Source organism: Solanum dulcamara, chromosome 8, assembly GCF_947179165.1.
Source record: "Solanum dulcamara chromosome 8, daSolDulc1.2, whole genome shotgun sequence".
Classification (NCBI taxonomy): domain Eukaryota; kingdom Viridiplantae; phylum Streptophyta; class Magnoliopsida; order Solanales; family Solanaceae; genus Solanum; species Solanum dulcamara.
The window spans coordinates 15,628,224-15,645,089 of record NC_077244.1 but is presented as its reverse complement, the minus strand read 5'-3'; positions in this window follow the sequence as shown (position 1 = coordinate 15,645,089).

The window sequence follows — 16,866 nt, the reverse complement described above, 5'->3', positions numbered from 1 at the left end:
GCTATAAATGTGCATTCAAATTTCTTTTGAAAGATATGATTGAGATTGGCCAGATAGTATGATTGGAAAAGATTTGATCATGATAGAGTTGATGAGTTGACAAGGCTGTAATGAGACTTGTCGATATGATTTTATTGAGTTGATTGGATGGAGTTTTATGAGCATTGAGTCTTGGGAGGAGTATCGAGCACCGAATTGGGAAAGAGTAAAGTCCATACTCGAACCCAATAACTACGTCGCCAAACGTAGGAGGGGATTGAACCGTTAAAGTCGGATGTTTCCCCAAAATATTTGTCCTGACATTATAGGACTTGGTTGGATTGGATCCATAATTGGTTGATTCGTTCATATCCTGGCAAGGTATGAACGGACGCGGCAACAACGTTGATTTATTGTACTTTCACTGGCCCATAAGTGATGGTTGTCGGGTAAGAGAAACTCCCAAATAGGTCTTGATAGTACTCTGAGTCAGATTGAGTTGAATTGTACGTGATTGGTCCCGTCTAAATCATATTCTTGTTTAGACTTAGGACATTTGATTGAGTTGTTATTCCTCTTGAATTGAGCTTCCGAATTGATAAATTCTTCCTTGATGTTCGTTGTATTCGTCTATTTTACATACTCGTACATTCCATGTACTGACGCCATTTGGCCTGCATCGTTTCATGATGCAGAAACAGGTACTAGCGGTCATCAACCGGCGCTTCGTTGAAGATCCACATATGCTCCGAGCTAGTTGGTGAGTCATCCTAGTTCCCGGAGGATGTTGAGTCTTCTTGTACAGTTTTGTTGTCATTTCCTTTATTTTGATTATTGGTAGCCATGGACTTGTCATTGGCACCTCTTGGACTTAGATAGAGGCTTCATAGACTGGAGTGTGGGGAGGTTGAACGGTTATTTTGAGGAGTCTTATTTTATGTGTTTGTCGAGTTTATAAATGTTTGGCCTTCGGCCCTCATATTGTGAATAGTATTTCATTAATTGAGTTTCCGCTAAGAGAATGTGATTGAATGAATGTGTGAATGGACCAGGTGGTTCGCTCGGAGGTCAGAAATGGCCTTTGGGTGCCGGTTACATCTAGGGTACCCTCCCGGGGCGTGACATAATGGTACTAGCAAATTCCAGAATAAAACTAGGGAATCGAAAAACTACACTTTTGATAACATCTTTGCAAGAAAAACAAGAATACTTTCCAGAATACAAGGGATACAATTGTCGATAAGTTACAAACACAGTAGTTTCTTGCAATAGCTAGAAATCAGACTTAGTAAGCATTGGGCCTCAAGTTCCCAAATATTCTTGGCAAGTTATTTTTGGGTGAAGTTTTGATGAAGTTCCATCATGCACTTATCCACAAATTTTTGCAAGAATATTTGACTGTTTAAAAAATTATTATTTTGTGCCCGTAAATTCTAATAATTATTAAATATCCATAAGTTTGTGTTATCATTTTATCATGAACATGTTCCGTTTAAATAAACCTTATAACATAATTGATAACAATCAATAACAACAAAATAACAATATGGACAAGAGAAATACATTAATTGAATTAAAACAAATTATTCTTTTTTCTCAATCTTTTCACTCAAATTATTCTTTTCCGGAGGAGGTAATAACAAAAACTATTCACATTTTACGAACAATCTCTTCCCGATAAGCTTTCGTTTCTAGATCAGATGACTGAGAAGACGAAATAATATTGTTACTCCGAGTCGATTGTTCATCATTTTCATCAACGATCATATCATCACTTTCATATTCAGTGAATATTCCATCTCTGCTTTGATTTTCACGCAAAAAATTATGTAATACGGCACAAGCAACTCTCTTTTCACCTGCATGTCTAAGTCATAGTTGTTCGTTCCTTGTTGTAATATTCTTAATCTACTTTTTCACGCACCAAATGTTCTTTCAATTACATTAAGCAAATATGCATGTCTATAGTTAAATAGCTCTTTTCCATTCCTAGGCTCTCTTTCACTTTCTCTGTAGTCTTGCAAATGATATCGCACTCCTTTATATGGAGCTAGAAATTCTTTTGTGTTTCTAAGACCAGTATCAACAACATAATATTTTTCTACAAAAAATTGAAAAATATTGGTGGGCATTTTTATAGATAAGTTTTATTTAAAAGGGTTGGTGGGCATTTTTATAGATAAATTTTATTTAATGATGTTGGTTGACCACATAAATGGAGTAAGTTGATAGATAAATATTAGTTGGAATTAATAAATGAAGGGTGTTTTTATAAATATAAAAGTTTAGGATAATTTTTAAGTTTTTAAAACTTTCCAAGTTCCCAAGTTCTAGTTTTTCCTGGAACTTGGGAATTTGGGGTGTTTTGCCAAATATATTTGCCGAGTAATGACAAATTATATGGACAATCACTAGTTCCCAATTTTAATTTTTTTTTTAAAAAAAACTATTTGGGGCCAAACAACACCTAATAAGATCGAATACAATGAGATTCTTAGGACCGAAGAGGAATATTGAAAGTTTAGGTCTAGAATATCTTAGCTTAATGATGGAGATGTAAATAGTAAATTTTTTTATATCTCTGCCACAAATAAAAAAAGAAGGAACAAAATAAATTTCTCCAAAGATGATATTAGGAATTGGATAGAAATCCAACTGCTATCATTGACCATACTTTCAACTACTTCATAACCTTGTTTCGATCAAGTCATTTTCTTATAAAATGAAACTATATAGAATATTTTTTTTGTTGCTTAAAAATGGAAGGATTTTATTTATAATTAAGGATCATTCATATAGAAGGGAACTGCTCGATATGAAACAATTCTATTAGCATCTCTTTCCAGAGCATGAGTAACAAAGGAAGAAAATGCGTCAAAAACATAGAGTTTGTTTCTACTCATAGTAGGATCCTTTGATTTCCTTCCGTAGTGTGCTAGAGTATCAACTACCCGATTAGTCCCCCTCGGGATATATTTCCGAGTTGGCTCTTCCATTTGTTGAAGCAATGACCTGCAATTCAGTAAGAATGTGCGAGTATAGAGAATTATTTCCATGAAAGGTGTTTAGTAATACCTGCGAGTCAGTTTCCACCATTAAAAGCTTAAGGTTTCTTGCTTCAGCTAGTTTTATTTCGTGTAATAGGGCTAGTAGTTCAGCATGGCCAGTACTATCAGCTTTTGTATGTTACATGCAAATTCTGCTATCCACTCCCCTAGGTGGTTTCTTATTACTCCTCCAGAGCCATCATTAGTTGTATTGGGTTCAAAAGACCCATCTATGTTAAGCTTAAAGTGGCCATCCAAAGGGATTTTTCAAGCAACAGGTATCGTGTGTCTTGGGGGATTATGTGCGGGTATGTACACTAGATAGTAATACTCTAGTGCTTGAAAGAATATTTTATGGATAGTTTTGAATATAGTAGTAGATGTATTGGATCCGAAGAGTTTATTATTCCTTGTTTTCCAAATATTTCAAAGAATAAAAGGAATTAGAACGGCCGTGGGCACTTTGTGATTGCTATAGACAATTGAGATAGAAGTGGAGGAACATAGTTTATGGATGATAGAGGAGAGATCATGGTTATGCAGATCTATGTTGTAGGTGTTCCAGATGAGCCTAGCATTAGGACATGCTACAAAAATATGAGTGATTATTTCTTCTATATTTTGACAAGTACTACAATTTTTTTGATTAGTGATTTGTAGGAATCTTATTAAGAAGAAATAGCCACATGAAGCCTTGAATTTTATTTAGAGTTTTAAGCTTTCAAATCCAGTTTTGAGTGACAGAAAGACTATTTCTGGAAATATTTGTAGAGTTAAGAAAAAAGGTGGTAGGCACTTCTTGTACTTAAACTACCATTTTCATTTTGATTCCAAATTGTTTTATTTATTTTTGTTGTCGAAGATTGGAGATAGGTATTTCTGATAGATTTTACAATATGACAAGAAATTTCAAACGAGATGCGTGATAGATCCCAGTCACTATCTTTTAGAAGCTCCAAAATAAATATTTCAAGGTCGGATTTGTTTAGAGGTCCTTGGATAGTTTCTCTTAATGTGTGTGCCCTCGATCTATCTTTCCTTCCATGCATTAATTTTTTTCCATCTCCTATGTTCCATGAAATGCCTTTATGGAAAAAGGAGGAGGATTTTATGAAACTTTTCCAGATGTAGGAATCATAGGAGTAGCATTTGACTTGGGAACTATTGTTTCTACTAGTGATGTATTTCTTAGTGAGAACTCTTGCCCATAAACGGTGTTTGTTATTCTAGAGTCTCTAATGTAAACTTGCTAAGAGGGAGTTCCATTGGTTTTTCTAAGACCCAACCCTCCTTGTCTTTTTGGGATCGTAATTGTGTCCCAATTAATCAGATGTAGTCTTCTTTTTTTGGGTGTTGACCCCCATAAAAGGTTTCTTTGGATACAATCTATATGATTTAAGATGGCTTGAGGTAGAAGGTTGCATTGCATATCATAGGTGGAGAATGAGGATATGACAAATTTTATAAGAGTGGTTCTCCCCACTATCGTTAAAAAATGTGTTTTTCAACCACTACGCCTCTTATTCATATGGTCGATGATATACTATTAGTCCTGACTATTCTGGTGGTATTTGGTAATGGGTAAACCTAGGTATATTTCAATTTTTTCTGATTGGCAAACATTCATACTGGTGGAGAGATAATTTCTGTCCTCTTGTATAACATTTGATGAAAAGATAACCATGGATTTGCTAAAATTAATTTTTTGGCCAGACTGCTCTGAGATAGTGTTAAAAATACTAATTATTGAAGAGGCATTCGTGGTATCAACTTTCGAGAGAAAGATTATATCATCGAAAAATAATAGATGAGATACAGGTATGTCTATCCTACCAATTTTTATTTGTTGCTGAAGAATCTCTTTGATAGCATAGTTGATAAGTCTAGATAGTGATTTCATACATATTATAAAGATATAAGGAGATAGGGGGTCACCTTGCCTAATACCTCTTGTTGGGAGGAAGTAGATAGTAAGTTCCATTTACCAGGATGGAAATGGATGAGGTTGAAATATAAGACATGATTAAAGAGATGATATTATCGAAAAAATTAAGAATAATAAGGGATTGTCAAATAAAGGACGATTCAAGTCTATCGAAAGCCTTTTTTAGGTGTATTTTTAGAAGCATTTTTCCAAATTTTCCTTTCAATTTATTAAAGGAGTGAATCGCTTCCTGAACAATAATAGCATTATCTATCACTCTTCATCTCGGGATAAAACTGCATTGTTGCGGGCTGATGATATCATCTAGATAAGGTCTAATTCTAGTAATGATGATCTAAGTAATAGTTTTATAAATAATATTAAATAGGCTAATGGGTCTATAGTGAGTAATTTGTTGAGGGTTATTTATTTTGGATATGAGACAAATAAAGATTTTGTTAAGTTCTGAAGGAATATGGCATGTATTAAAGGCAGCCATGCACGTAGTGACTACTGATTCCTCCATGTCCTTCCAAAATTTCTGAAAAAAGAGGGGGTGGAGTCCATCTGGTCCTAGTGATTTTAGGGGTTGGAAGGAGAACATCACATTTTTAATTTCCTCTCTCGATAATGCACGACCAATGGTAGACTTGTTTTCAGGAGTTAAGGCTTGCCTACTGAATCATTCAATTCTAGAATTTTATTTCTACGTCATCTATTAGTTGTAGAAATTTGAAAAAATTTAGTGTTCGCATCCCCATCATTTATCCATTGGATTCTAGATTTTAATTTCTGAAAATCCTCTTTTTAGAATTTCATTAAATTCTCGAGCAAGAGTATTTTCTAGGTCGTAATGGACAGGATGCTTATGATTAGAATTCATTTGTTGAAGACTATTTAATCGATTAAGAATCTTATTTTTTTGCTTAAAAATGTTTCCAAAGATATCTTTATTCCATTTCCTAATAGAAGCTGTGAAGTTTTCTGGAGCCACATTATAATCATAACTATGCTTCCAAAATCCCCTAACAATATTGGGAAAATCAGGATGATGAAGCCACATAGTTTCGAACCTAAAGGTCTTGGGGGGATTATGATAATTTTTTGTGAAATTAAGCAAACCATCATCGAAATCGCTCAATTTTACTCCTAATATAGCAAACTGGTGAACATCCTTTACCAATTTCCTCTTTCCTTCATCGACATGAGCCACACTCCCCATAGATACTCTACTAAGCGCATCAGCAACATCAATGGCCTTACTCATATGGTAATGCACACTCATGTCATAGTCCTTGAGGAGTTCAAGCCACCTTCTTTTTTTTAAATTGAGGTCCTTTTGAGTGAACACATATTGAAGATTCTTATTCTCGGTAAACACATCCACATGTACCCTATAGAGGTAATGCCATCAAATCTTTAAGGCAAATACAACAGACTCCAACTCAAGGTCATGGGTAGGGTAGTTCCGTTCATGTACTTTTTTAATTGCCTAGAAGCATAGGCTATAACCTTGCCATTTTGCATCAAGGCATAACCCAAACCAATCTTTGAAGCATCACAATACACCCTCAAACCTTCTAAGACTTCTGATAGAGTCAAGATAGGAGTGGAGGTAAGTCGGTCTTTTAAAGTTTGGAAACTCCTCTCACACTCGTCCGTCCATAGGAACTTTGCCTTATTTTGATTCAATTTTGTCATAGGAGATGATATGGAAGAGAACCCTTCAATGAACCTTCTATAATACCCGGCTAGACCCAAACAACTCCTAATGTCCGAGGGAGACAATGGTCTAGGCAATTTCCTCACCGCCACTGTTTTCTTAGGATCAACCTTGATCCAGTCACCGGACATTATGTGACCAAGAAACGCCACCTCTTTTAACCAAAATTTACATTTGCTAAATTTGGAAAATAGTTGTTTGTCTCTCAAGGTTTGAAGCACAACTCTCAAGTGATCCTTATGTTATTCCTCAACCCGAGAGTAAATCAAGATGTCGTTGATGAAAACCACCACAAAAGTATCAAGGTAGGGTTTGAACACCCTATTCATTATATCCATGAACACCACCGGTGCATTCGACAACCCAAATGACATTACTACAAACTCAAAGTGACCATACCTTATTTGAAATATCGTCTTGTAAATGTCACACTCCCTCACCCTTAGTTGATGATAGTCGAACCAAAGATCGATCTTGGAGAAGTGACTTGCCCCTTGCAATTGATCAAACAAATTATTTATCCTAGAGATTGTGTACTTGTTCTTAGTGGTCACTTTGTTCAATTGATGGTAATCTATGCACATACGAAGTAACCCATCCTTCTTCCTTACAAACAACACGGGGGCACCCCATGGTGAAATGCTTTGTCTTATGAATTCTTTTTCTAACAAGTCCTTTAATTATTCTTTTAACTACTTCAATTCTGCCAGGGCCATTCGGTAGAGAGGAATAGAAATAGGTTGGATATTGGGGAGAAGATCGATACCAAAATTAACTTCTCTTTTGGGAAGGACACTGGGAGGTCATCGGGAAAAACATTGAGAAACTCATTAACCACGGGAATTGACTCAAGAGGAGGACTTTCAGAGTCAAATTTTCTAACCCTTACAATGTTGTAGATGCAACCTTTAGAAATCAACTTTCAGGCCTTAAGACAAGAAATTAACCTACCCTTCATTACCGAATCATGACCCTTTCATTCAAGAATAGACTCATTTGGGAATTGAAACTTCACTCTATGAGTTCTACAATCTATAGAAGAATAAGATGCATGGAACCAATCCATCCCAAGTATAACATCAAAATCTACCATGTCAAGTTGAATGAGATCACAAGGAACAACTTTATACAAGATAGACACGGGGCAACCCTTATAAACCTTTCTAGCAACAACTGTCTCACCCATGGGGGTAGACACCAAATAATGTTCTGGTAATATTTCGGGTAACACATCAAACCTATTATCAAGGAATGGAGTAACAAATGATAGATTGACACCCAGATCTAATAATGCATACACATAAAAAGTAAAGACCCTTAACATATCGTTAACAACATTGAGTGCTTCCTCAGGCTCTTGTCTCCTATGTTAGGCATAAAAGCGGTTGGTGTATTGGCCACTCCCTTGAGCTTGTTGACCATGTTGGTTTTGAGGCCTACCACTACCATCTCTATAATCCCTATCTTGATGACCTAATTTACCACACTTGAAGCATGTATTGGAACCAGCTAAACATTCCCATTTGTGAGTCCTCCTACACTTCTTACAAGCGGGGAAAGCTTGAGCACCAACATTCTCTCTTGGAACCACTGGATTATCACCCTTGTCCTTGTTGAAACTTGGAGGAGGAGCATGGATGAAACCTTATCCCACAAATCATTGTCCACCTTGGCCTTTTCTACTACCACTATAACCGGACCTTTAAGGATTGAATCCTCCACCATCAATTATAGCCGTCTTGAACCCTCTTGACCTCTCTCTCAAATTCTCTTCCTTAATTTATTTTGCATATGTCATGAGTCAGTGTCATGACCCAAGCCTAGGGCCTAGACGTGACATGGCAAATGAGGAACCCGAAAGTACCTCAATCAAGTCTCTTAACATTCTTTTAGCCTTTCATAGGTAATGATGATAAATAAACAAGCGGAAATCATAATAGTAAATCTTCAACTTATATATGTTCAACAATACCTCTAACTATTAGATTTAACGGGGCTAAGACAAGTCCCTAGCTCACCCTCAATCATAATAGAAGAAATGCCATTATAAAATATCTTAACATATCATAAGCTAGAAAGATAAAGGAGTATTGTTCCCGGAACATGGGAACTCACCAAAAGTAATCTTTAATGGAATATCAACTAGCCACATGGAGGAGAACAAGGAGGAGCACTGGTCCCTACATGGTGATATCATGTAGGCAAAGAGTATGCGTTAGTACTTTGAATGTACTAAGTATGTAAGGATGCATGAACATTGAGAAAATATTAAAACATTTATGTAATATGGAACATAATTTAATGTATGCATAATAAATCATATAGATATACTTTAAAACATTCATTTTGTGGGAAATTAACCATAACCGACATTTAAGACCATGCGAGCTATTACATGGAATCCAACATAACCCCCTACATTGGCCGAGGAGACTACTTGCCGGGTAGAACTCCGTCAACTTCATTCATTTCTTTAACTTTAACTTTAAGGGCTATTTATGGATCCATTAGCCTAAGCCTACAAGGGCTCCTATGTTGGCACATAGTTAATGAGACAAGGGGTTGCTACTAGGATTCCCTTACCGAATCCCACCTCAATGCCTCATTCGGTGCTAAGTCAATCCCATGGAATAGTTTAATACTTCAAAATATTCATAGCATATAACTTGAGAATTCAAACATCATATTCGGTAGAATAGCTCATTAAAACATTTGATAATTCAAATATGCAAGAATTGTCCTTATTGCATAAAGAATCCATCATTCATATCATTTTATCATTCTTTCATTTCATAAGACTCCCTTTTTGATCATAGATATTGCTTTCATAAACATTTATTTGGAGTCAAAGCTTTCAAGTCAAACTTTATTAAAAACATAGTAAAACTAGGTGGGTTCAAATCACTTCAACTTGCAAATATGTATATAAATAAATATTCATAAATACTTTGAAATCCATTAATTAAAAATCATTCTTTAAACAACCCACCATGAATTTCAAGAGCCTTTAAATAGATAAATAGAGGAATTACTTGTAAACCATCAATTCATATATATGAAATTATGTTGCATCAAAATAGAGCAATAATCATTAGTTTAACCATGATTCATACTATTAAATAAAAATAAGAATTTACCATAAGAAAATATTACTTGAAATCAAGATATTTAATTGAAAGAGTTTTTGAACTACATGGGTGGAAGAACCCATGGATAAACACACACATAACTTAGAGTAGAGCTTAAAGAAAATAAATATAATTTATTATATAATCAAAATAATTTAGACATGAGAGTGGAAGGAATACTCTCATTAAAGCCTTACATACCTGGAATCCGAAGCTTTAGTCGGAACCGAAAGACTTAATGAACACTCTTGAGTCCTAACTTTTCTCCCCGCCGGAATGTTTTGTGTACTATCCGGAGTATATGAATCACCGGAATAGTATTTATTCACTACTAAGAACTAAAACTATATTTGAGAATGTGTAAAGAAGTGTATAGAGAGAAGACTTGCTTGAGAAAGCTTCATGAATAAAATGAGGAAATAAGGTGGGTATTTATAGGTGGGAAAGAGAGACCTAACAATAAATAAAATAATTATAAAGAAAAATCTGAAAATTTAATGGAATATATTGATGTCATGGATGATGTTAAATGGAGGACAATTTATGTCATGAGTGATGTCAAATGTATCTAGATCTTTCCATGGTAGGTGAAATGATTTATCTTTGACAGAATACTCATTTTCGGAGCTGCGTTTGAATAGGATAAATTCTTTATTAGGATTTGGTGTCTTCATAAAAATTATAGATATAGAAGTATAGTTTTATGTCGTTCAAGAATCAACCAATTTGGATAATCCTACTGTAAGATATGATTTTTCTTCTATAAATACTCCTTTCCGTCACAGCATTCTGTCTTACAACAATTAATTTATTTGACCTACTTAACCTCCGAAACTTAAAATTTGGTCTTCACAAGAGTTGTAGGTAAAGATCTTGTAGTTACTCAAACATTTGAATCACCCAATTTGGATAAACCTATAAAAAGTTATGCCCAAAATACAGAGGCTGTATCATTTTTAGGCGAGAATTGAAATATCGTATACAATGTTTTTAGGGGATGTTACAGTCAGGATATGTCCATCTCCTTGACCAACATGGCTGTCTTGCATTCTTTGGACACCAAACTAGAAACGCCAGAAAGAAACTTGCTAATCCTTGCCCTTTGATCGAAGACCATGAAAGGAGCATACTTAGACAATTTAGTGAATTTGAGGGCATACTCTTTCACGCTCATGCACCCTTGGCAAAGGTTAATAAACTCTTGGATGTTTGCCTCCTTTATCTCCAAAGGAAAGAAGCGATCTAGGAATGCATCCTTGAAATCTTTCCATTCTATGGGTCCTATATCTTCATACCTCTTAACCATCCATTGTTCTTACCAAACCCTTGCCACTCCCTTAAGTTGATATGCCACTAGCTTGGCTTTTTCATTTGGAGGCACTCCCATTATAGCCACGATTCGATAAACTTCCTCGATGAACTTCATAGGGTCCTCATCTACTTTAGAACCATCAAACTCGGTTGGGCTCATCCTCTTGAAGTATCGAATCCTAGAGGCAAGAGTAGGCATTTGAGGAGGAGGAGAAACAATGCCCTGGCTAGATTGGTTGGCTACAACTTGGGCCAACAAGGTGATGATGTTACGAAATTCCACATGCGTCACTCCTTCCTCATGATGTGGAGCTTTAGGAATTGAGGAGCTTGGTCCTTGTCTACAACCCTTGCTTTGGATGGAGGTACTCTTCTTGGAGACATGATTTAGAAGACACAAAATAATTCATTAGTTAGAGGAAATCTTAAGACAACTCTAGGGCACCACTTGAATCATAAAAGAAGGGAAATACTTTCCTAAACATCCCATAATCTCCTATTCATAATTGTGGTGCACTTCACAACCATGAACAAGACCCTATTTGACGTAATATATTGGAATCTGAGAACCAATCAAAACCTCGAGCTCTGATATCAAGTTTGTCACACCCCAAGCCTAGGACTTAGACGCAACACGGAGAATAAGACACCCGAAGGTACCTCACCCAAGACTCTTAGCATTCATTAAGCTTTTCATATGTGATGACATTCAATACAAGCAGAATAAAAGGGAAAGGGACTAAGGGAGAACATTGTAGAATAAGATACAACAACAATCTTATATCATTATACATTTACGTCCAAACATACATCTACTAATAGACTTGACCCCTAGTTCACCCTCAAAATAAGTGTTAAAAGTACCAAAAAAGTAACCAAAAGTCTATACATATCATAAGCTAGAAAAGGTGGGGATATTGTTCCCAAAACATAGGAACTCACCAATAATAACAACCTTCAACGAATCCAACTAGCCACGTGGAGGTGAGTGTGGAGCAACGTTGGTTTCTACATGGTGATATCGTGTAGGCAATAAAGTATGCGTTAGTACTTTGAATGTACTAAGTATGTGAGCAATACATTATAATGAAAAACATTAAGACATTTATAAATAAAGTACATAAGTGAGTTCATGCATGAATAATCAAGTAATGAGCATTTGAAACATTCATTTATGGGAAGATGATCATAACCAACATTTAAGACCATGCGAGCTATTACATGGAATCCAACATAACCCCTACATTGGCATGGAGAGACTACTTGCTGAGTAGAATTCCATCAACTTCATTCATTTCTTTAACATTTAGGGCTATTTGTGGATCCACTAGCCTAAGCCTACAAGGGCTCCTATGTTGGCGCATAGTTTATGAGACAAGGGGTTGCTACTAGGTTTCCCTTACCGAATCTACCTCAATGCCCCATTCAGTGCTAAGTAAATCCCATGGAATAGTTTAATATAACATAAGAAAATAGTCACTTACATAGCTTTAAATCATTAAAACATCATTAGGAGGAATAGCTCATTAAAATTCTTCTTTGATTCACACAAGTGAGAATTGGCCTCACACAAGTGGAATACATCATTTCATAATCATTTCATCATTCTTTCATTTCATCATTCTTTCATTTCATAAGACTCATTTTAATCATAGATATTTTCTTTCATAAACATTCATTTTAGAGTCAAGCTTTCAATTCAAAATTCATTGAAACATAGTAAAAGTAGGTGGGTTCTATTCAATTCAACTTTGAAATCACCAAAATCAATGCTAATATACATGAAAGTAATTGAATATAAAAATTAAAGCATCTTTAGAACAACCACCAAATATATTTTAAAACCCTTTTCATGCTTTCATAGAGTAGATTTGATACATCAACCATTTCATGAATTAAAAGTCAATATAGGTTATGATAGATAAATAAACTTTAAATTTTCAAGAATCTATATATTTGAAATGATAGTATGGAAACCCATAAAATCCACACTTTAAATTTTGAGTTGCTAGATTTGGAAAATACTTGCGCTCCATGGGTGGGAAGACCCAAGAATGAGACCCACATACCTTGGAAAAATAAATCTCTAATGCAAGCTTTGAGAGTGGATACTTGAAGACTTGTGATGAAACCCTTACTTTTCAGGGTGAAGAAGAAGACCTTGAAAGGTTAGTGTATTGTGTCTTAGAACTTTGAGTGAGGATAATGAATTTTGGAGGGAATCATTTAGATAAGGTGAAATCAGTACTCAAAACGACCTCACTTTATTGTTAAAAATAGGAAAAGATCAAAATACCTCTTTTAAAACTGGCCGGACTGGAATTCATGAAGGACCCATCACGATCTGTCATCATCATCATGACTCGTGGTGGTGTCCCGTGGTAAATCGCTTAGTGGAGAAGATTTGGGGTTTGTAGGAAAAGTCTCAGTACTTTCTCTACGGAGACCTTCATTGTCCGTGGAAGTCATCACGGTCTGTGAACCATGGTCATAGTGCAGGACCTATAGGAGGGCCTGCAGAATGGACCATCATGGAATACGCCATAGTTCTTGAAGATCTACACGACCCGTGGTGGTCACTTGTAGTCCTTGCCTTGGAAAGTTTCTTGAGGTCTTTAGGGGAGGGGTCACCATGGAAGGTACTTTGGTTCGTGGTGATCACCATGGTATGTGTTCCCTCATCGTGGTCCTTTCCCTTCAAGGTCAGGATTTTGAACCACTACCATGGTGGCTCACCACGAGGCATAGTGCAGACCATGACTCGTGATAGCCTTTTATGGTTATCACCTAGTGCCAGATTTTGTATTTCTTTGGGATTTCATCCTTTGTTCCTCATTTTAGGACTTTTTAACTTTTGGTATCTTACAACTAAGCTTCTTATCTTAGGACTTTCCAACTTTCGGGATCTTACAACTAAGTTTATAAAGTTGAAGCCTCTAGTTTTCTATGCTATAGAGAGTTACAATGCATTTGTGTTTATTTGGACTATTATAAAAGGTTGCACAAGATGGACATTAATTGTATAGAACCATGGGGTTGAGTTTGTTACCTTCCAGTTATAGGGTAAAGCCAAGTAATAGTAGACAGCTTAAGTGGAGTGTTGTTCATCAGTTCTACCTCTATTGACTTGGACCAGTTTCATGCCCTATTTCTAGAAAAATATATATCTTGAAGTTGCCAAGATGATAAGAAGGATGAATTTCTGGCTCTTGAGAGGGGTTGTATGTTTGAAGTAGCATATAAGGCTAAGATCATGCTTTTTATCATCATGCTACTCATCTTATGGCCACTGAGGAAGAGATAATTTTCCTTTATGTGAATGAACTGAATACTGACTTATAGATCTTATCTGTGCATTTGACTTTAGGTGGGAGGAGCTTCGATGAGGTAACAAACTATGTGAAGTAAATTGAGGAAGTCCTGCAGGTTGGACAGGACAAGGCATTGTCTAGGAGGTCCAAAAATGTGGAAAACTACAATGGTTCATATTCCAAGGGTTCTTGTCAGCAAACATATTCAGCTTATCCAATTCAGACAACTTTGCCCGCTTGTAGAGGTGGTTATTTAGGGGTTCTAGAGTAGTCTTTGACTCAGGGTGGTCAAGGAGCTTTTCATTCATCAGTCAGCAGGTCCTCACTTGACCGAGGATATTTCAATTATGGTGAGGAGACACGTTAAGAGAGAATTCCCTTACAAAAAGATAGTAAACCTGGCACAATAACAAGGAAGGGATATGGTACCAACTGGCAGAGGTAGTAATGGCAGAGGATGTCCACAAGGTGGGCGAGGGGGTAATCAAAGAGGTCATGGAGGCCAAGGAAATGGTGATGCAGGTAAAGAGTGACACAACCAGGTAGAGAGGTGTTTCCTATAACTATGATAGAGCTTATTATTATGCCTTTCGGAGCAGGTCTGAGGCTGAGGTATCTGACGTAGTGATAACAGGTAATGTTTTTGTTTGTGACCGGATGGATACAGTTTTTTTTGATTTGGGTTCTACCTATTCCTACATATCTGTCAAGTTTTCTTTGAGTCTGTACATGAAATGTGATATCCTTGATTCCCCTATTCATGTTTCTACCCTGGTTGGAGAGTCTGTGGTAGTGATCTATGTATACCATTGATATTTTGTGATGTTTGTGGATTTTTAGACTTGGATAGATTTGTTCATATTGAATATCCTAGACTTTGATGTGATCTTAGGTAAGACTTGGTTGCCCCTTATTATGTTATGCTACATTGTAAATCTAAAATAGTAACTCTAGAGATCCTGTGTAGGGAAAGATTAGAGTGGGGAGGGGTGTACAAGTCTAAGTCAGTAAAGATTATATCCTTCATTCGGGATGGAAGGCTAGTGGGTAGGGGTTATTTAGCCTACTTGGCTCATCTTTAGGATGTTAATGCAGAGTCCTCTTCCATTGAGTCAATCCCTGTAGTTTCGGAATTTCAAGAGGTATTTTCCATGGATTTGACTAGTATGCCTCTAAATAGGAATATTGATTTCTGTATAGACTTGGAGCCGAGCACCTGCCAAATCTCTATTCCTCCCTATAGCATGGCTCCTGCAGAGTTAAGAGAACTCAATACTTAGCTTCAAGAACTTTTTGATAAGGGATTCATTCGTCCAGTGCTACACCTTAGGTGCTCTTGTATCATTTGTAAAGAAGAAATATGGTAGCATAAGAATGTTCATAGACTATAGGTAGTTGAATAAGGTTACCATCCTGAACAAGTACCCATGGCCCCGCACAGATGACCTCTTTGACCAGTTGTAGGGTGCTTCAGTGTTATCTAAGATTAACTTGAGGTCAGGGTAACATCAGTTAGATATCTACCCTAAGGATATACCTAAAATGGCTTTTAGAACTCGATATGAGAATTATGAGTTCTTGGAAATATTATGTGCATTGACTAATGCATCGACAACTTTCTTGACCTTGATGAATAGAGTCTTCAGGTCATTTATGGATTCTTTTATAATCTTATTTATAGATGATATCTTAATCTACTTCAAGTGTAAGGAAGAGCATGCAGATCACCTATGTATTATTTTGGGTATCCAGGGGAACTAATAATTGTTGGCTAAGTTTTGAAAGTGTGAATTATGGTTGTCTTCAATTCCCTTCTTAGGATATGTGGTCTCGGAAAAAAGAGTGATGGTATATACCCAAAGTCAGTTAAGAATTGGGTCCAACCTAGTTCTTTAATAGAAGTTAGGAGCTTTGTGGGTCTTGCTAGCTACTATCGCAAGTTTTTTCAAGAACTTTGCTTCTATTGCTATTCACTTGATAAGGTTGACCGAGAAGGAGGTACCCTTTGTATGGTTTGACAAGTGTGAGGAAATCTTTCAAAATCTCAATACACTCTTGACCAGTAATCTCATCCTGACATTGCTAATAGAAGGTAAGGACTTCATTGTTTATTGTAATTCTTTACATTCTAGTTTGGGTGGTATATTGATGCAGGACAGAAATGTCATAGCTTATGCTTCAAAGCAATTGAAGCTTCATGAGAAGAACTACCTAACACATGATTTAGAGTTGGAAAAAATAATTTTTGCCTATAAGATCTGGCGACACTATCTTTATGGTGTCAAGTGTTTACAGATCATTGCAGTTTGCATCATGTGTTCACTCAAAAGGATTTGAATTTGAGAAAAAGGAGATGGATGGAGTTTCTCAAGGATAATTATGTGACTATTCAGTATCAGTCGGGTAAGGCCAATACGGTGACAGGTGCATTGAGTCAGAAAGA